The sequence below is a fragment of the Condylostylus longicornis genome, unplaced genomic scaffold (genome assembly GCF_029603195.1).
Source record: "Condylostylus longicornis isolate FDR11 unplaced genomic scaffold, ASM2960319v2 ptg000135l, whole genome shotgun sequence".
NCBI classification, from domain to species: domain Eukaryota; kingdom Metazoa; phylum Arthropoda; class Insecta; order Diptera; family Dolichopodidae; genus Condylostylus; species Condylostylus longicornis.
Window position 1 is genome coordinate 4,360,012 of NW_026578103.1, and position 23,442 is coordinate 4,383,453.

At 23.9% G+C, this 23,442-nt stretch overlaps 1 protein-coding gene across 2 annotated transcripts in view; it reads right to left on the minus strand.

Moving 5' to 3' along the window:
• LOC129614988 (A-kinase anchor protein 200) overlaps positions 1-12,782 on the minus strand; it is a 64,181-nt gene extending 51,399 nt beyond the window's left edge. The window contains exons 1-2 of one of the 2 annotated variants that reach the window (XM_055530009.1): positions 12,510-12,782; positions 11,358-12,387 (exon numbers count right to left, since the gene is read on the minus strand). The gene's annotated coding sequence lies outside the window, so the exon portion shown is untranslated. Of the gene's footprint in view, positions 1-11,357 lie in introns of both variants that reach the window. The other variant, XM_055530008.1, reaches the window with a different exon arrangement.
• Between the last annotated feature and the right edge of the window lie 10,660 nt (positions 12,783-23,442).

Sequence of the window (23,442 nt, forward strand, 5' to 3'; positions counted from 1 at the left end):
ATTTAATTTTTGTTTTAAATATTTTTCTTTTGTAGAACAACAGTACAACTTGGATTAGTCGGTATTTTTGTATATTCAGATTTGTATAATTAAACCGTACACATAAATCATCCAAAAATAAGAAAGAAATTATACAAAACTTACGATGTGGATGTGCGTGCGTGCAGCGATAAAGGAAATCATTTTTTATTGAAAAGGATTCTTATATTTTAAGAGAAATTTAGAAATGATGGCACGTGCCATTTATAAATTCAAATTTATAAAATTAATAAAGAACAATGGTTAGTGTTTAACAATGACACAACCTGTCATTAAAACATGTAGGTACTAGATTTATTACCCCTATATTTTTTACATTATTCATTATTTCAAATAAATTTTACATACATACTTTATATTGACATATGTACGTTAACATACAGAAAAGAAATTTGATTTAAATGGAGGAAACGAAATTTTAATAAATATGACGACGAGGGTTAATTTATGAAACATTCTCTATTCAATTATTTCGGTATACAAATTTCCACGACAACTTCCAATTTTTTCAAAAAAAAAAAAAACAATTTTATTATATAGAATCTTTCCAAGTATATTCAAAATAATTAAAGGTTTTATTATTAGTAATAAAATAATTAATTCATAAATCATACTATGTAATTATAAATTAGAAACAGTAACATTACCAAAATTGAATTTAATTTGTTTGCTTCTCTTACAAAAAGCAAAACTTCATAACTTTTAACCGAAAGTGTTATTAATCGCCCACTGTTGTAAACCCCGTTTTTTACTTGTGTTAACGATTTGTAATTAGTGCTGATGATATACGACACAAATACTTGATCGCTAACAAAGTTTATATTTTTTTTAATCAATTAATCAAAAAATTTGTTAACAAAATACATTTTAAAAAAGTTTAGGAGTAAATGTAAAAATTAGTTGGGCAATGAGGTCTAACAGACAAAAATCGTTCTTCTATAAACTTTAATTCGTATCATATGATAAATACTTTATCAATAATATATTAAATGAATATAAATTTGCATATTTCACGGCTAAAAATTTGGTTCTTATATTAAGTAACCAGCGAAACAATAAGTAACAAAGTTTATCAAGATGTCGTAGATTACACAGAAAATTTACTAAATATTCTTGATATTACAATCGAAAATACAGAATTTCTTGTAAAGTCAAAAATTATGATCTACTTTCACCAGAAAGGATAGAAATTTCATAAAATTCAACTGAACCTTAGTTGGTTAAACAATTTGGTAATTGAACATACACGTTGTTCATATTGTATTTATCGTAACCACACTGTAAAATAAAAATTTTTCATCCACTATATTTAAATATTTTCGTATTGAATTTCAAAATAAAATTTTAATTTGTAAAATCAAACATTTGTTGGTTTATTTTTGTAAATCATAGCACTAGAAGAATTAGCATAAAAAAAACTTTGAAGTTATCAAGAGTTCAATAAACTTTATTTGTGATTTAATAAAGAGTTGAAAAGAAAAAACAATTCAATCATTTTTAAACACTTGGCAAGCTTCTTGACATTTAACTAAAATAAATAAAAAAAAAGTCTTTTATTAATTTTATTTAAAACGAATTCAAATATTATCTAGATTTTTTTTAACAATTTCCTATTTATAAATTGAAGAAATCAATTTCTATTCTATTAAATCTCTCTCATTTTTTTCTCTTGAAAATGCGGTTTAGATAAAGAACTATTTCACAACTTTTATTTTGTAGACACAAAAAAAATTTGTTCCTTATTTCATTGAATGAAGAATGCCCTCATCACCGTCATCAAAAAACGTAAAGAAAAAATTTAATTTGAAAAATTCGTCGTCGAATTTGTAGACAATAAAAAAATTTTTTTTGGTTTTTGTTTTTTTATACCTATTATTTTTTTTTTTGCAAATTCACGACAAAATCATTCTTTCTTATTAAACAAAGTAATATTTGCATAAAGAAAATAAGCCTGAGGCTAACCATCGGTTTGCAAATAAGCACATTTTTCGTTAGATACTTCTCGATTTGTGAAAAAAATCTGCTTACCCATAACATTTTGATATATAGTTTGTTTCTCTTACTAGAATTTTCTGGCTATAAAGTAGGCAAAAGAGAAATGTTAATATTTATCCAGATTGTTCCTAATTAGTAAGCATTTATAAACACAGAATTAGGGAGACAAATTAATGAATGCGATAAGTATATTTTCTGCAACTTTATTTTTTTGCAAATGTACAAAAAGGAATATCGAATCTAATAAAACTTAAAATCTATATTAACTTAGAATTACTGAAATAAATCTGTTATACAAGATCTATACAAATTTTATTGTTCTATTATTCTAATTTTTATACAATGAATATTTTCATAACTTTTATTGTAGTTTCGAAATCAAGATAAGGCAAACAGAAATTGGAGTTTAGTTGTATCAATTGTTAGAAAAAATAATTAAAAAATAAAATTACAGTAAAAAATATTTATTTAAATTTTAGATAAATTTAAAAATTTCGTGAAAAAAATTAAAAATAACAAATAACTAATATTTTTTTTTTTAATTTTAAGTACTTTTAGAAAATTAAGCGAAATTTGTGTTTCTATTCTCATAAAGAATTTAAAGTTTAATTCTTTAACAATTTTAAACAATTAAAGAAAAATTGATATTTCTTTAATAACGAAAATGAATAACGAAATAAAATTTGCACAACTTAAACAATTGAGAAAAATAAATAGACTTTTTGAACCTCTAATATTTATTTTAAAGTTTGCGAATAATGACAATATTGTCACAGTGAACTTCTAAAGAATTGGCGGTAAATAAAAGAAATTCAAAAATTTCTACAAACAATATCGGTTTGGTGTATACAATATGAATGAAACGTAATATTTGATGGTATAAGGAGTTCAATTAACTCAATTTGGAAATTTTAAATTTATTTGAAACTCAAAACTTAACTTTTTAATTACTACAAGTATCGATAAATATATGTGATGTCATTTTTAATTTATCTATTAGACACCAGTTAATTCACGGAGACTTTAGTCATTTAAAAAAATTAACGATATAAGATAAAAAAAATAAATAACTATTTAAGTATGTTAGACATGCAAACTTAGTGGTTCTATCTAATCATAATTTCTGATCTATAGTAGTTATTAATAAATTTCCATTCTTCTTCATCCAATTCAGAAAATTTGAGAAAGATTGAAGACTTCAAATATGTGGCTGTAAAACTAATGATACAAATAACTTTATTGTGACTAACTTATTTTTTTAAAATTAATTGAAATTTCACTAGAAATAAAAGACGAAGTTACAAAACATATTATGTAAAGCAATCCCAAAATCAAGCAAACTTTCACTAGTGACTAACTAATACAAAATACAAAATAATTAAACAACAACAAAATAATAACTTTATAAGAAAATTCAAAATTATTTTTTAGCTCTTCAAGCTGTGTCATAATGAAAGAGGAATAATTTCCCAAAAAATAATTTACCATTCTTCATACATAATTTCAAAATGATAAGAACGTTTAAATTACACACATTATAAGTTCATTTAATATGTATATTATGTTATATGTACTTATGCTTGTATCAATATGCAATAATTACGCCTTATAAATTGTAATAGAAAGTCATAGAGGTGAGCAATATCTGAAAAATATAGTAAGAAATAATTACGAATCTATTCAAAATAAATTGTAAGATAAATTGAAACATGAGCATGCATTCCATCTCTTATGACCAAAACTTCTATTGTTTTCGATCTCTCCCCCTTAAGAAACAACTAAAAAAAATCAATTAGTATTGAAATTGTTTTTCTCATCTTCTTCCTTTTTTTTTGTCTTTTAACACTTCATTAAAAATTCATATTGCCTCAATTTTTTTCCTTTAGGAATTTTGAAACCTTACACCAAATCATTATAAAAAAAACTATACTATGTTATATTGTGAATTTATTTGTATGTAAACAAACACACAAATTCACATTACAATAAATATAAGATATGAAAAATATGATTCCATATTGTAAGCTTAAGATAATGTAGTCGTGCACTAACATAAATGTATGTTTATATAAATATGTGAGGTATTTATGTATCTTAAGAAGAGATAAACAGTGGGATATCAAATTAAGAAGGATATAACTATATAGTGTATATAAGTATGATGATGATGATGTAGATATGCACACATCGATATAATAATCAGGTTTTTTTTTTTTTAATTTTTAATAACACTAAGGTAAGTTTCTTCAATTTTTTTTTTTTCATTTTACCTCTTTTTTTTTTTAAATTTTTACAATATGTTTTTGTTTTTATACTTTGGTTATTTTACCTTAACTAAGATACGAACACTATATTCTCGGATCTTTCAAAACACATATAAAAGAACAGGGAGAAAACGACAGAAACGACAGATAATGATAATAATAAAATGATGAGGCCTCTGCTTGCCTTGCAGCTAATTTTATTGTGTTTTTATTAACTCAAAAACATAGAAATTACAAAAAAAAATTAAACACTACTAATAAAAATGCAAGGAAAACTTAAAAGATTAAAACTAGTTAAAAAAAACAGTAAGAATAAAGATGAAAAAAGGTAGTTATTTTCATGATAAAATATAGTTCAAGCTTGTATAAATATTCAGGTACCTGCTGACTTTAATCTCTCATTTTAACTAAGTATATTCTATGGTCGATGATATTTTTCTTTAATTATATGAGAGTTTGTATGTGTAGAGGGACTTAGTTTCAATTTCCTTTGACATGATTTTAATTTTTTTTTTTATTTTCTCCTCCGTTCCTCACATTTTTTAAAATTTGTTTATATACAATATTCAATTTTATACTACCTACGTTTCTACAACATTCACTTATAGGCATACATACATGAACACATAAATATTAACTGGCTTGGGAACACAATATTTTAATATAGGGTAGGTATTATAAAAGAACAGTAAATAAATAAAAAATTTTAAATGTAAAAGAATTGAAAATTGTTTTTTCTTTAAAAATTTCTTGTAGATTTTTATCAAAATGTGATCTAGTTACTAAATATTTTTATTTTAAATGTTTTGTTATAATTTTTTTCCTTTTAATGGAATTCAATTAATCTACTTAAAATTATTGTGTATTTAGGTACATAAGTATAACGTGTGTGTGCATCACAAATACCCAAAGGGCAATTTTTTTTCTTTCACATTTTTTTTGTATTAAATAAGATCACAAATAAAAATAAATACATAAACATTACTTTTGTTTACTTTTGAACAATATTGGGTAATTGTTATTTATAACAAATTCTTCAAATACATGTACATATATAAGATTTGTATAAGTATTATACCAATGTAAGTTCATAATGTAAGGGCTACTTTAAAACCATCATATGAAAATGTGAATCGCATTTCGTAATAATTTATAGGTAACATACGATCTTAAATTACAAAATAATCGTGCATTCCAACTTTATAAAAGAAATACAAACTTTTACTCCTTAAGAGCCATAATTTTAAAATGTGTAATATTTTCAAATTTATTTACAAAATTAAAAAATTGTTAAAAAAATTCTTTGTAAGTTTTAGTCAAAAACAGTTAACTTTAAGCAAATATCATGACATCGTTGAAACTATTAATTTAATTTGATTTTTTACTTAATGCCGTCCTGAATACAAGATGTAGTAGTAATCTTGCCTTTACTTACGTAACGTGTAACTGTTGATTAAGAATATACGTAAGTATTAAAATTATAATCCCAATCAAATATGTATACAGTTAGCAAAAACTATGTATACAGCAACTAGATATTATATACAATTCATATATACGTTGTCACTTATTTTATTTGCGGAAATCGTTTAGTACGTTGCTATTTCGCAAATAGCTTCAATTAATTTCTTTTTAAAATTTTATGTAACAATGTAAACATCTATAAGCAATGGACATATTAGGTTATATACATAAACATAATTATGTATATAAACTAACGATAAATTCCAAGTCATATGGTCTCGTTAATCTCATTTTTATAGTAAAATTTTAAAGACCTTAATTACTGCATTTATTTTTAAACCAATTCTTACTACTAAATAGGATATTAAAGGTATCACGTGTTCTCGTTTATATTTTATGTAGATTAACCTTAATCTTTTATACCAGGCATGTCAAACTCATTTGTCATCACGGGCCATTTCGCAGTTTCCGCACATTTCTTCGGGCCGCACAATAAGAAAATTTAAACTACTAAATGACACTCAAATTTTGATTTTTATTATCAACATAAAAAGCAATATAAAACATACAAATAATGCAGTCATACAAAAAAATGAAAAATCAATTTTTTGAAGAAATTTAGCAACATTTTTTCTGTTACTTAATCTTCGAAATTTGGTTGAATTAAATTCTCAGTTGTAATTTTTAATATTGATTGAACATGTTAACCTGTTAATATTGATCTTTCAGCAGTTTTATTATTTTTTAATATCGAAAACGATTGTTCACACAAATATGTGCTTCCGAACATTGCTAGAACATGCTTAATTGATTTATAGGTAAATAATTATAAAATTTAGTAATTTCTACTTCTTTAAATTTTTGTTTTTATACAGAATCGCACAGAATTTTGATTTCAAATATGTATAAATTTGCATCAAGTGTTTCAATATCAACAGAAAATGAAAAAGTGAATTGGTTAAATTAATTTTGACATCTGTTAAAATCTAAAAATGTTCTTTCGAATTCGGTTTTTAATAATTTATTCTAATAAGAATATTCGAAAAATTTCGAATTTACTTTACTGGCCACTATTTACAAATATGTATAAGAAAATTAAACTAGTTCAAATATATAAGTGTATATGCATCAGTTTGGTTTTTGAAAACCCCCGCAGAATCTATACTTTGATTGTAACGAAATTATAAGAATTAAATTTCAAAATTTTCAAAAATCGCAGAATCAAGAGGGGCCACAGGATTAAGAATGTTGGGTCGCGTGTTTGATATGTCTGTTTTAATTCGTAAATGAATGATATTAGACCGGAAAAAAATTGTTTTTTTAAAATTAAAAACAAATTTGCTTGTTCGGTTATCAGTTGAATTTTTTTTTAATTAATAAATATTTTTCTTAAACCAAATCTAATTCAATCCATAAATTATATTATTACTATTTACTAATTTCTCCTGGAAATATGCCACATTCCAATTTTATAAACAGCATTATGTAAGTTGAATGTGAATACATATACATATGTGTAAGTATATAATTTTTATAGTTTTAACACATCTACAATCCAAGTTTGGGTTTTAACAGAATTCATTTACATTCATTTAAATTAAAATATTTTGGAAACAACAAATAAATTTCTCAAAATTTTGAATTTCACTATAAAGTATGTTGAAATATCTATGGTCCTTTATTATTTTCTACTTTGAGTGGTATGCCATTTCTGTTTCCATTATTTACGTACACATACATAAGTACCCTAAAAACTTTATTAGCCGTGGAACACTTTCTACAACATGTAAATTAATATTTTTCCTCCTCATAACTATCGTACAACCAAAAAATTATAAGTATCTCCTTTTTAAATAATTACTTTGAATATGTATTTCCATACTTTTGTCATTATTTCATTGCTATTATAAAAATAAATTTATTGCTTCTTTCGGAAGCTACATATAAAAATAATGTGTAAACATAACCTCAAAAAAAAAAAAAAGAAGTGAAATAACAATGGTTTCTTAATCAATAAAATGAATGAATTGAGAGAGAATAAGACAAGAATAAAGGTTGATATTAAAGTCTTTTGCACAAATGTTAATTCCAATACGAATTATGCGATAAAGTTGAAAGATAATACGAAATGCCAAATACATAGAAACAAATTTAAATATGTTTGTATATGTTTAAATTTGTTTGCAATACAAAAAAAGGTGTACCGGACATTTACTTCAAGTTCTAGTTTTCATCTACTTTTGTTACTGCCTTGTACATAAACGAAAATCATGGTGGCGGCCTGCAATTTGCAAGGAAGTTTATTATAACGCCTTTAACACATTCTTTTGCAGAAACCAACATTATTGATATCAAAATATTGATATTTAACGTTGTTTAAAGGCCAGCAAAAATAAATATTTTTTCAAATTATTTTTGAAATTTTTTACTTTGAGTTTCGGCTTCAATTTCCCTCTAGGTTTCTCTTAATGTCCTGGACAGCTTTATTGTTTATTTTAGCATTCATTTATTATTCTCCGATATCTTTAATAAATATATGCACATAAACAAACAAACACATAACTGTATAGATATATGAATAATAATATTTACCCATTAAAATAGTTGGCTGGTATTAATAATTTTCAAGCACATAATTAATACAATAGCATAAAATATATACACATGCATATGCTGCACACATTTTGATCCCCCTTTAAATTTTATGCACAAAAACAAATACATACATACATATGTACTTCCATAAATACAGAATACTCCAGAACAATTCAAACTAGCCATAAACGGTTAACAAATACGATTTTGAGAGGTTAGCAAAAATGAATAACTTTTAATACGAAATGTAAGTTTTTTATATGATGTTTCCATAAGACAATTCCGTATATTGAAAACTTTAAACTTATTGAATTTTTCTTTTAGAAACCAAGCCACCAAGTTTTACTTAATCACATGAAGTGTTTTAAAATTTAGCAAGATTTACATATAGTGAATATGTATACAATTGGAATAATTATATGTCGGAAGCACTGTTAAAATTCATGTGAATTTCTTGAATGTCACTAAATTTCTTGCATTTTTTAAAACCAATATAAAACTTCAATCAGAAGGAGTTGGGAACTCTGCAGCTTTGTTGAAAATTTGATATTAATTTTTAAAAATATCTAGGATTTTTGCAATAGCATCGCTCTTTTTATTTCGCACTCATATTTTTCTGACCTTACTGTATAATGCACTCACACATTCATATAGATAAGTTTATATGTATGTACACAAATATATTTATATTTAAAACTCCATTTGTTTTTTTCTTTATTTTAATTATTAAGTATCAAGCTGAATATTGTATTTTACTTATTGCTTTTGCTAAACAGCAGGAATAATTCTTGTTGTTGTAAAAGAAGGATAAAAACAATAAAGTTTTTAAATGCTATTCAAAACACAGAGGTTAGTGCTCGCTATTAGATATTTGGTTCATACATATGTACCTATGTATATGAAAACAAAAATATTTACTAAAACTAAATAACAATAAAACTATCTTTATATTAAATTAAAGGAAAAAGAATTATTTATTTATTACTTTCTTGTCAAATACTTTAAATTTTTTTACATTTTATTTTTTCTATTTAATTAATAACTTGCAAATACTTTATTTTAGAAATGCACAGTATGAAATAGCTTAGAGTTATTTGAGTTTCATTCTTGGCAATTAGTAGAAAATAATAAATATAATAAAAATATATTATGTTTACATTTAAAATGGCGGTAATAATTTGTAAACAAGGTTTGCAACAAAATAAGTTTTAGGAGACAAAACTTAAAAAATAGTTATAAAGAGTTGCAAAAAAAATTTTTTTATTATGAAAATTTAATATTCAAATAAAATTTTTTAGCACATACTTTTAAATTTTATGAAAAATTTTTGCATTAACAAAAAAGATCTCCAAAAGACTCCAAATAATTTCAACAATTGGTTCAGAAACAAATAATGACTATGTACTTTAATTTTTATAGTATAAAATAAATGCATTATTCCATTGAAGAAAGGGATAGTCTGAGATAATAAAAATAGTAAGAAATTTATAAAAGTGAAAGCTTTTACATTGATTATGCATGTATCAAGAACGGAACATAACTGCTCGATTTCACAATGCACGCGTTCGAAATGGTAAACATCATTCAAAATATCAATTTTGTAATTTTTAAATTCAATTATTTTGAAAATTAAATAAAATTCTTACATTGTAAAGCAGTAATTAGTCGATTTTATTCGAAAATATTATTGCAAATCTTCAAAAAAACACTTACTATTAAAAAATTTAACCGTCATGCTTATATGCAAGTTGATTGAACAATGTAAATAGACAAAGTTTCAAACAAGAACAAAGTTAACCATTACACAGGCACAGATGTCATCAAACTTCGGAAAACTTTAAAAGTCAATTTTATTGCAGATTTCAAACAACATGAGTAAATGTTAATATCATTATTTATTTTATATTCATTACTTATCCAATTATAAAACTTTTCTTCAGTTGTCGCAGCAATTGTAAAACTTTTTAAACAACTAAATAAGTGCGTAAGTACCTAAAATATTTTATTTGTAAATACAAAAACATTTTTCGTTTACTTATAAAAAAAATGACTAAATGTTTTAGTATAAACAAGATACACTCGATAATAATAACTTTGTTACTTAATTATGTACATTAATGTTAATCTAGTGTACATACATACATGTATGAAGATACTTCTGCATAATATAAGAAGATTATATCTTATATTATACTTTATGTAACAGAAATTTGTACAAATGGGCTTTGCTATTTACATACTTATCTGTATACATATATATTTAGAGCTCATATCAATTTTAAAAAAAATTAAGAATAATTGTAAGCTTTAGGTAATTTTGTTAAATTTAATAAAATAATATAGAATTAAAATTAATAAATCGCAATCGGGATAACATACAAGGCATTAACAAAGATAATATGCATAATTGTATATATGTATATGTATGTACATTTTCAATCAACATACTGATATAAAAGTTTAAAATGAAAGAACTGTTATATTAAAATTTAGTTTTCATTTTTAATTAATCATACAGAAGTTTAATAATAAAGGCGTGCAAATAATAAAGAGACTAATAACAAGGCTTTTCAATCAATATTTCATTTTTTATCTTAAAATATGCTGTTTTAATCTCTGTACACCCCTCGTACTTCTCCGACTTATTTTTTTTTCATTGTTTTGTAATAGTAGAACAGATTTCTTTACTTTACATTTGAGTATATGATTGACAATTAAATAAATGAAAGGCATGTAAAATTATAAATTTCTTTATAATAAATGAAAAAATTAAAAATAAATTTAATTAAATTTAATTTAATTTATAAATGTTATATAGCTTACTGTGTTATATAGCTAATTGTATAAATGTTATATAGCTAATTGTGAATCATATATGTAAGTACTTGATTTCAATAAAAAAAGATTAACTTAATTTAAAGATGGCAAGAAAGCATGGTTTTTTACTTTCCAACTTTTTTTTTTAATTTTTCAATAATAATTTTAACCAAAAATTCTTACCTTTTTCACTTTTTTCTCTTTAACAATCAATGCATTCAAGTTTATATTTTCTTTCTTTCAACTCAAATATTTTAATTTATTCTAAAATTAATGAATATAATTTCCTTCTTTATCTTATTTGTTTCTGTTTTCTCTTATCCAAATTCATCAAGTTTTCCAGAATTAATTTGTTGTATGTAATCTTGTTCTTTTAAATCACTAATTTTATTTTAACTTCATGTATATGTAGAGGTATGTATGAATGTATATAAAATTGAATAATTAATTTCAATTTAAATTCATGAATTAAATTATGTTAAAAAAATTTTAAACAATATTTTTTTTATTATAACTTTAAATTTAAATATTTTTTTTTATGTAAAAACTTTTGTAAATAATTGAGGTACATGAAGAAATTTATTAGCTTTGAAGCTATTTTATTGCTATTGTTTAAAATTTAATATTAAATTTATTCATAAAAAAATTACTTATTAAGGAAACAATTAAAAAAATCTTTGATTATTGGAGATCACAAAGAAATTATATCAACATTTAAATAAACAAAAAACAAATGTCAACAATATTGAAAATGATGCTTTGTTTTATTTATTTATATTTTTATTTTTTAAATATTTAATTATTTGAATGAAGTCTTAATCATTTGTAAATCCATGAAAATCAAATATGTATTTTACTCATTAAATACAAAATATTTACTTATATTTCACACACAAAAAATTTTATGCCTTAATTTTTCTTTTTTAAATTTACACAAATTTTAATAAAAAAGTAAAAAGAAATTTATTTCCAAATATTTAATTTTTATTTGTTTGAATAACTATGGTAGAAAGAAAATTTTAAAATTTCAGCAATTCTTATTAATATGCATTTTTTTTTTTAAATTTACGATAATTTTTATAACACAAAATGGGATCAGTAATGAAAAAATATTCACAATGGCCACAAATTAATCCTTTATTTATTTTATTTTTCGCACTCGTTTTTATTAATATTCTTGTATCGTATATTTTCTCTTTAGAGCGTTAAATTTCTTGTTTTTCAATAATAAAGAATTAAAAATTAAAAAAAAATAAAAGAAAAAATTAAACAAATAAGAAAAAAAATTCAAGTTTTTGATGATAAAAAAATCTTTTAACAGTAATTTATATTTACCACCATTGAAAAACAGTTTTAAAAATATTTGTTATTTTAATTATTTATTTTTTTAAATAATTAATTTCAAATCAAGAGGAAAATAAAATTAAATTTAATTCACTAAAAAAAAAATAAACATGCGACAACACTGAATAAATCTTTCTTTTTTGTTTTTTTTTTTTTTCGCTTCTTTTCCAACTTTAGTATTTCCAAACCAAACAGTTCGACGTCCAAAGTAACACTTAACGAATGTTTTTATGTAAAAATTGAAAATGCGTTCATTCTGTTCACAACACATATAACAGAGCAGCAGTGTTCAATTCGTTTCTCATTTTTGCTTTTTAATTTTCTTTTATTCTTTCCTCTTCTTTGATTCATTGCATACACATTCAACAAAATACAAACACATTTGCAAAGCAAACTCAAAATAAAAGTATAAAAGTGTATTGAAAAAATATGGAAAATTAAATAAAGAAGAAAGCAACTTCAACTGAAACTGAAGCTCTTGACAGAAAAGACAGTACACTCTTGTTTTTCATAAAATATAAAAAATTACTCATTATAATGATGTTACGATATGATAACGTACTTGTGATATCTATAAAGAATGGAAAAAAATAGAGTGCTCAATTTGAATGTACAATTTGACACAAATGTAATAATTGTCACTTTAATTAAATATAAGCGGGCATATTTTGTAATTTTATTTTATTACGAGTAACAGACGTTTGAACACGCTGTTAGAGAATTACATGATTATTTGATTAATTAATGTAAAACGAATAAAAGAGCCAAAGGCAATGATAATTAAAATTGCCACAAAATTATGATTCAAAAATTGACTAAAATCTTATAATTTCGATTGCGAGTTTTATTTTTTTGAAAAAGTCTTTTAAAAAATACCTTGATGGGAAAAGCGAGAAATAAACTCATTTAACAAAATTAGCTGTTATTTTTGATTGTTTACAAACAAAATGTAATCATACCGGACACCTTGACAGAATATAATCTAAGCAGTTTCCGTAGCAAGTACAAACGTTTAACGACTGTTTACGGCGTTTCCTTTAAATATGACAGTTAGTCATCAATTTATAATTTTATATTGTGTTTTCTTTTTTCTGTTTTTTATTAACATTTAGAATGTATTATTTTTTAAGTAAAGATATCAGGTGCAAATCTTTGTTATAAATCCAAAATTTACACAGGTATTATATTCTACTTCACTTATTTTTAACTTAATCAATCTCAAAAACAGGCACTTTATTCATTGCAGGTGAGTTTTAATACCAGACTAGTAATAAAAAAATTTATAAATTGGCAACTCTTTTCCGCATTTTAAAAGGATTTGTACTGGTGGTAGTGCAGTGTATAATGAAATAAAATTCAGAAAATGTGTAACAGTGTGAACGTGCATAAAAAAAAGAAAGAATTAAGAAATAAAGAAAACTATGCATATGCATTGTTGTTTCTACTGTTTCTTCTTTATCAGGCAATATACATTAATGACGTGACTTATTCAATAATGGTGTGTTAGTAAGAGTGTTGTCGTTGTTTTCTGTTTTCTTCTGCTATATTGTTATAGCCTTTTCAATAGATAAAATTCTTTTTTTATTTCCTCTCTAAATTTTTACTTAGAAGTTCTTTGTTAGTTCGACCATTATTGAGGGGCAATCCAATATTTCTCGATCTTGTAAACTAAATTTTTTTTTCATGTTTTGTTGATTTTTATATATTTTTCTTTATTATTATACAGAAGTTTCAATTTTTTTTGTTTTTTTTTCTTTTAATTTTAAATTTTTTTATTTCTTTTTAGCCATAATAATAAAAAATGAATACCGAAGAGAATGGAAGTTTAACAGAGTTTTTTTTTAATCAAATAACCAGCCAGCCACTTTGAATTGAATTTCTTGAATTATTTTTTTTTATTTTTTTTTTTAGGTTTTATTTTTCCTTTGTATATTGAATTTGTAATTCAAAATACTACAACGAATTTACTTGACTTGAGTTTAAAAAATATAAAATAAATAACAAAAAAGGTATGTAAGTATGTTTTTTTAAAAAATATTGCTGTTTAAAGCAGAAAATTTTGTTTATTATTTGGTATTCCTGATATTCAACATAAATACTACGCTTATGTAAACCTATATTATACACAACCACGAAAGTATGTTGCATGTATGTATGTATGTATAGTTGATGAAATATTTTTTGTATAGTAAGTTGTTATAAGTATCAATAATAAGTGAACAGAAAAAAAAACTTTAAAAATAATCTCCAATGTCAATGGAATCGAAATCATTATTATTTTCATTTTTTCTTACTTTTCTTCTTGATAAACAAAATTATTAAAAATAAATAAGCGAAGCAAAAATAAAAATGTATTTTTCATATTGAAAGTTTGGAGCAACCAAATAAATAAATCGCTTTATAAAATTATTACATCTACGTATAACGGTAATTACACCTTAAAAGATAAACTAATTGAATAAAAAGAAAAACGTATAAGTAGAATAAAATATTGCCAATTTACCACTTTATTTAATAATGAGAATAAAATAATATGAAAAATTGGAAATTATTACATTTTAAAAGTTTATTTTGTAAAACAATTGGTCAAATTGATTTTAAATGCAATACCAAAGTGAAATAAATTAGAATTTCAATGCCAATAGTTTTCAAATGTGAAAATCAGAAATATTGCAACTGACTATTACTATTAATTGATCTGACCATTGGTGCAGTGGTTATGGCACCGGCCCTTTAACCGAAGGGTCTCGGGTTCAAACCCTCAGGTCACTATAAAAATTATATTCAATATTATGTAACTTAATATGCAATACTAATAAATATTATACAAGTAATTTTCAAATATTCATAATATTCGATACTAAAGACTTAGAAAAATAAACAGTAAATATTAATAAACTGAAATACTTAATATAAATAAAAAAAAAACTACGGTAGGCTAGTCACCTACCTAGCTAAATCTCTATGACTGTAGAAACTAGGGCATGATAGATATTATGCACTAGCCCTATACTACTCCTAGGAGTGAAGAAGGAAAAAAAAAAATTACTATTAATTGTGTAACTGACTATTTTCTAATATAAACAAACAAACATATGTATGTACATACTTTTATAATTCCACTTTATATTTTTACTCTCAGCTGTTTCTGAAGTATCAAACATGACAAAAGGTCCACGTACCTGTATTTCAACCTCCACTTTTGATTCAATACACAATAATAAATGTGTAACGCTACATAATATAATAACGGGTAAATCATCGTAAGATTTGATAATTAAAACTTCGACTCCCAATCATAAGGAATAATCTTATTTCATTGTCGCTTCTCAATTTCTGAGAAACTAAAAAAAGGAATAGTAACAAATTGTTTGTCTTGCGTTAGCTAAAATTAAATTTAACTAATCGAAATTATATTTGTAATTTTTTTTTCTTCTTCACTTCTTCACAGTTTTAAACAGGTGGGTGACTATTATGAATTTTACTAATACAACATTATAGTTGCGGAATCAATAAGAATGTGCCTATTACCATTAAGAATGTGGGTGACTAGCCTACCGTAGTTTTATCTTTTATTGAATATTTAAGGTTATTGATATTTATTGTTTATATTCCTTAGTTTCCTTGAAAATTACTTGTGTACTAATTTTTATTTTATAAGTACATTTTGTATATTAAGTTAGAATATTGTATGTAATTTTTATAGTGACCTAACCAGCGTTTGAACCCGAAACCTTTCGGTTGAAAGACCGTTGGCATAACTACTGCACCAATGACCAGGTATATTTTTAATTAAGTCTTCACAATCCTCCAACGAGAAAAATATCATAGCTTTATAGATTCAGAAAAGAATTTAACCACAGTATTAAAAACAGTGGTTATTGTACTGGTTCTTTAACTGAAATAACTCAGATTCAAAACCCGGTCAGGTTTTTCCTTATTATAAACTTATATTCCTTATTATAATTAAATACCATATATCCATAATAACTAATATTAAAAAGTGCCAGCAAAATAAAACAGTAATATCAATAACCTTAAATATTTACTATAAAAGAAAATACTCCGGTAGGGCTCATCACCTACCTGGTAAACCCTATGACGCAAGAAACTAGGTCATTGTTATCTACGATATCATGAACTGTATGCTCTTGTACGAAATGATGTAGGATAATAAAAATAAATTCAGGTTTAGAATTTAGAAGAATGTAAAATTGCACATTTTCATTCAATAATTTAAGTCCAATAAAGCTTTTTCTACATATATACACAAATTTAGGTCTAATCAATGGAAATGATCTATTAATTCTGTTATAGACATATAATTCTGCATAAATTTGGGAACCTTTAGGTAAGGCTGCGGTTATTGTCACATTTTTCCTTTAATCTATGAAAGTGAGAGAGAATGAAAGGTTATAATATTTAAAAAAAGCACCACAGTTTATCTGGTGAAAATTGTCAAAATTTGAAGTGGATTTCAACTCACAGACGGGTCAGTCGGTCATAAGTCAGGGATAAGAATAATTTTTTAAAATTTTTATAATTTATTTCAATCGATTTATATTATTTATAACCCAATTTTCATTGCCCTTTGCTTTTACAAACACAAAATAAACTCAAATTAACTCTGTCTAAACTAATTATATGTAATTTGATTTGATTGTAAAACTTTTTAAAATTGAATTTCGATTGCAATAGTTAATATGAAGCAGATTAAGTAACATACTATACATTATGTTAGAACGATAAAAAATTTTCTTAAGTAAACTTCAAATTGGAAAATCAAAAATGGTTAAAAACTTTAAAATATTCTAGCCTTAAAAATGATAAATTTTACACTAAAAAAGAGAACGACTTCATCCTGTACGCATACTTCTATGCACACATGTGTCTATGTGTATACATACATTTGTTATCAAACATCCATTTAAAATTTCTCTTATCAATTTTATTGTTTATAAAAATGTCATAAATCTAATCAATTATTTTAAGTAATTCTGCATATTTTGAATGTAACTAATCAAAATAGAGAAATCAAATTCTAAAATTGTTTTCCTTTTATACATTATTTACTTTTACTCGTCGAGATTTCGAATCTAACAAACAAATTCTTGTATGATAGAACAATATGGGTGTATTTTGTTATAGCATACATAGAATTCATTTCGGATTCATTAACCCCTAAATTTGGAAGCCAGTAAATTCACACTATATAAATACAATTGTAAACAACATCAAAAATACACACAATTACCGATAAGCGAAGTAAAACAGAAAAAAAAATAAATGTTAAAAGTGAAAAAAGTTTTAAGGTCTATTTATAATTGAAACCCAATTAAAAAATAAAATAAAATCTGTAAAAATGTTCATATTTTTGTACCCGAAATCTTTAAAGATAATTATTGTCAAAAAAAGCAAAACAAAAAAAAAATTACAATCATGTACAATGACATTTCCCGCAGCCATAAAATGTAATCATTTTCAAATAAAAATTTAAAAGAGGTTATCGTTTAACCAATAACTTCTAGGGCATCAATTAAACAATGAAAGGTTTTACAGAATTGAATTCTAGGGTAGAACATATACTTAAACAAATGTGGTTTATGAATTGAATTGAATTGAATTGAATTGAATTGAATTAATCCTTAACACATTCGAATATACGATATATATTAGAAAGCTGCTTAGTCCGTTTAAAATCAATAACAAAAGTCATTCCTTCGCTGTTATTCGATCTAACTTGTGCAGACGTATAAAAACATAAATTACTACTTACATATTTTTTTTTAATTTATTTTTATATTTATAATAGGTTTAACACATTTTTGTGGAATAAGCAATTGCTTTCTTCTTAAAACTTTTCCAAAAGAATTAGAAAAGCTGTCAATTAGTTTCCCTTAGTCCGTCGGTCAAGAAAAACAAAAAGTTAACGACAAATTTCATATAACCAAAAAATTATTTATTTCACCTCACTTCCCTTTACCTTCGAATTCGACCGTGTTCTTTCATATTCTTTTCTTTTTTGGCTCGCCTTAAATGTATGCAATAATTTTATATAATATACATGTACATAAAATATTTTAGTATATGAAATAAAGTTATTTAAATGTTCTAGTAGATTGTTTTTATAAGCAGCCTTTTCACTTCTTCACTTTACAAACCATTATTTTGATTTAAATTTTTTTTTTCATATTGTAAAGAAGTCATTGAAATTATTTATCTGGCTATCATTTTGTATGGAAAACAATTTGTTCAAAAAACAATTTTTTTCAAAACTTGTTTCTATCTAAATGATCAAAATATTTTTTCACTACAGATTTAAAAAAATTCAAGTTTCAAGCTCCAATATGCTAGATACATCTTAGCTTAACCTAGTAGTATGTCGTGCTCTAGTTCCAGTATTCATAAAAACGATAATTTGAAAAATATATCAATTTCATGGTTATGTTTTTAAATTATACTTTTTGTAGGTTAATGCTTTTATTATACTTCGAATTTGATTGAGGTCGATATTGGACAAGTATGTATATGAATTAAACTACACATAAATAAAAATACTTTTAGATACTTTAAAATATTTCAAATTTTTTATCAAAAAAATTTTAGCAATTGTTCGTTGCATACCCAAAAATGCCGAAGAAACAGGTATGTAATGATGTACATAAATTATTTTAAAACTAAATTTCAAAATTTTAATTTTCTATGTATATGTATATGTAAATATTATAAATGAATAATGACAAATTTAACATAATGAGCAACAATTATACTGCAATGTAATCATATATGGCTTAAACGACTCTAGAATAGAAAATTTTATGGCATTAATGAGATAACAAAAATGCTTAAAAAGCAAAAGCAAATTAAAGAAAAAAATCTTAATTATAAACCGAACGAAATACGAAAATGAGGGAAAAAAAGCAATAACAACTAATCAACAATATTTATAAAATTTTTTTTTCTTTTCATTTTCTATATAAAACCGAAAAAAACACAACATCATCATCATCTCATCTCATCTTAATGTCATCAAAAGCAGCATAACGGTATAATTCTTATATTATTGTATGTTACGCATTTTTCCCTTTTTCTTTGTTTTATTTGCTGTTTTTTGTTTTCCATGCTCTCGCCATACTAAAATAGATTGATACATCACCCCTAATCATTTTTACGGTTTTATTTTGCTTTCATTTTTAACCTTGGCCTTCAAAATATAAAAATATTTTTTTTAAGAGGTTTACTAGAGAAGATCCTTTTACTTCGTTATTTTGTTATTTTTTTATTTTGTTTTTTGTTTCTTTCGATCCAGAAAAGCATCATTTCTAATACAATATTTTTACCGTTAGGAAAAGACACATATAAAAAAATACAAAAATAATGTGTTTGAAAACGAAAATTTTCCTATTACTTTTTACTTTGCTACTTCACTGAATTGCATACATTCACACATAATATTATAAAAATCCATGTTCATCTTGTTTTCTTTAAAATATATAATTCATAAATATGTATGCATGTATGTATACATAAGTATAATACATGCGCGTATATAAATTACATATTTTGCCAGATTTAGAAAAAATAAAAAAATCTCACACACATTTAAGTTAAGCATACTTAGAAAATACAAGAAAAAAAATAAACAAAAAATTGGATTAATAATAAAATGGGGTTGATGGGTAAATATTGTATGTATGCAAGCATCATAATAGATGTTTGAATTACCTCCATTGAAATAAATAGATTTGTAATTTTATGCCACATAAATATCCATTCGATGATGTTGTGGAAGTTGTGCGCGGAAGTGTAAAGGGAATAAACAAGAAAAAGATTTAAGCAATACAGTAAAATAAGATTGTAATTGTAATAATAAATCAGTGTGGTAGTGGTAAGTATCTGGTAAATGGGTAATGTGTTAGGTAAGCAAATGTCAGGAAATTTATTAAAGAATTTAATGAAAATTGTTTATGCCTTTTTTTTGTTTTTGTTTTAGAATTTGAAGAATTCAGGATAAAAGAATATTTAAAAAAAAAACGACAGGTCCATAAAAATTGATATAAAAAGGTAATTTTTATTACGTAAATATTTTAAATTTAAAATAAATTTGTTTACAAATTTTATTGCATTAGAGAACGATAAATTATGAAAATAGAATAGATTTAGTAAGAAAATTATTTATTTAAGAAACTGTTAAAAATTATTTATTGTCTTTTAAAGTTTTTATTGGATTCAATTAAAGCATGATAAGCTTGGTTTAAACCATGATGAAGCTTCTCAAATCTCTCAAGTCTCATGAATCAAAGTTGACACAAGGTAGAGAGTACTTCAGGAATAAGGCAGTTGTTCTTAATCTTAATTTTAAACTGTTCTGCTGAAACGAAATAGCAGAAAATAATAAGAGCAATATAAAGGGGCATACGTTTGAGTCCTATATGCAATACGTAAAAAGTTTCTAAATTAAAAATCTTATGTATGTATAAATGAATAATTTCCCTGAGCATAAATTTGAATTGAAAACAATCTTTTAAGAAAAATCAGCACTTTCGTTGAAATTGTTAATTTTATTTTTAATTTCTTTAACATAACAGATGAAGTATTAAAAATCTTACAATTTTAAACAAGGAATGTTTTATTGATCAAAAATTTGAAACACGCACACATTCTGTATTAGACAGGTGCACAGATATTATAGTATTGTTTAAGTTTAAAAAGTCAAAATGTTTATTTAATGTTTTTATGAAAAACTATAATATTTACGACCTTGTATAATTCAAAAAATATTTATGTATAAAAATTTTTGAAATTTTTTCTAATTTATTGTTATTTGTTATTTACATTTAAACATTAAATTTTTTTTAAATATTTTTTCGAATATACAAAAAATTTGTGCGTGCTTTGAATTTTACAAATTTACGCATTAAGTTTGTTCATAGTTAAAAAATAACGATCAGAGAAAAATGATTTTTTTTTTCATATTCTTACTGATTGAAATGTCAAAATTTTAATGGTGAATTCCAGCTTAATTAAAACTAAGAATGAAATTTTAGATTCAGAAAGCCATAAGTAAAATACATATATTGTATAAATTCCATATCTAATGCAATCCAAATTAAAAAAATAGTGTTCCAAAATATTCAACTACCAGAAACTAAACGCGCGCAATTGTATGGCAGTGTCTAGTCATCTAACTATCTTTATAACTATGTACATAGATTTAAATATTTGAACTATATTAAGATAGTTAAAATGTTTACTTTGAAAAAACTGTCAAAAATGTGAAGAATAAAAAAGGTTTGGAAAATGCTACAAGTTTAAATTTTTTGCAATGCAATTTTGTTACCAACTTACACAAATTTTCGGCTTTCGCATTTCCACATAATATAGGCCACCAGTATAACTGAATAGAATAGGGTTGTGAGCGGTTGCATTTAATTAATGCAGCAATGCAGCAATGAAGCAATTTAATTAAGGCAGGAATGTTAATATTATGTGTCAATTTGTGCTCATTCTATAATTACATATTTACAAAACAAACAAGCACATATACATACGTATTTTATATTACAAATTTAACAAATTGGAAAATAAAAATCTGCTGCAATATACACACATAAGCTTTTGAATTGTAACTACTGAATTTTGCAGCAATGCAGCATAATTTAAAATTTGAAGTCACGGAACTTATTTTACTTGAATTGAAGTAATTTACTTATAAAAACACTTTACTTATAAATATAACTCTTTGAACCATCGAATAAATCTTTACGATAGCTAAAATTTTAAAGAAATTTTTTCAAAACGGAATTTTTTATCAAATTCCTTCCTCCACTTGATTGTTGTAATTGAATATTAAATTTTAAAATTAACACGTGCTAGTTTTTTATTAAAAAATTTGCCTATAAAATATCTTTTATAGATTGTAACATTAAAACTTAAGCAACAATATACTTGAGTAAATTTAGAAAAAAAATTTCTCATTTTTGATTGATTTTGAATTAATTGATAAAATAAAATAAATAAAAGTTTTTCTTTTGACATTGAAATTTTAATGTTCTCATAGGTATTCCAATATTTAAAATTGGAAAATCAGCAAAAACAACTGAATTTCAAGTGGAATATGAATATTTAAGTTAGTTTTCCCTTGATTGTATGATGATATGTAAAAATATTCTTCTACGGAAGTAAGTTTGTGGTAAAAATCTATGTGCATATAAAACTGCAGCTTTCTATCTTCAAGGGTGTAGAAGTTTTGTAAACAGACATACCGACATACAGACGGATAGAGTGAGACTAAAAAGCACTTTTCAAAAATTGTTTGGAAAAATGCTAAACATAGAACAAATAATCGAAAGACTATACATAAACTATTGGTCATAGGCTTTTGTATGTGATGCTAGTACAATAATCCTATCCACACAGGGTTTAGAATTGTCATTTAATTTGTTAATGTTATTTATATTGTTAATAGGTGAAATTCTTCTTCCTTTACCATCGTTTTTCCCAAATTATTGTGCCTTAAATATTGTGACGATTTAGAAAATTTCTGTTTGGTTAAAAAAACTGATTTTAAAAAAAAAAAATTATTAACTAAATTAATTTATTCTATAAAAGATGCTTCAAGTTACAGTTCCTGAACTCACAAATATAAGTACGAGGTTTTAATAAATAGTATAATTTCTATGAAAATTTGAAAATCATAACTTTAAAGAAAATGTTTTCAAATTGATTATAATATTTGCGATAATAATTATCTTAAACTAAATACTAACCTAGAAAATTCCATTTCATAGATAACATTAATTTTTGAAACTAAAATTTATTTATGTAATTTTGAAATCATTAAAATTATTTGTTTAGTATACGTACCTTATTTGAGTAAAGCATATTGATATTTTTTACAAAATTACAATATCATTAATATGCT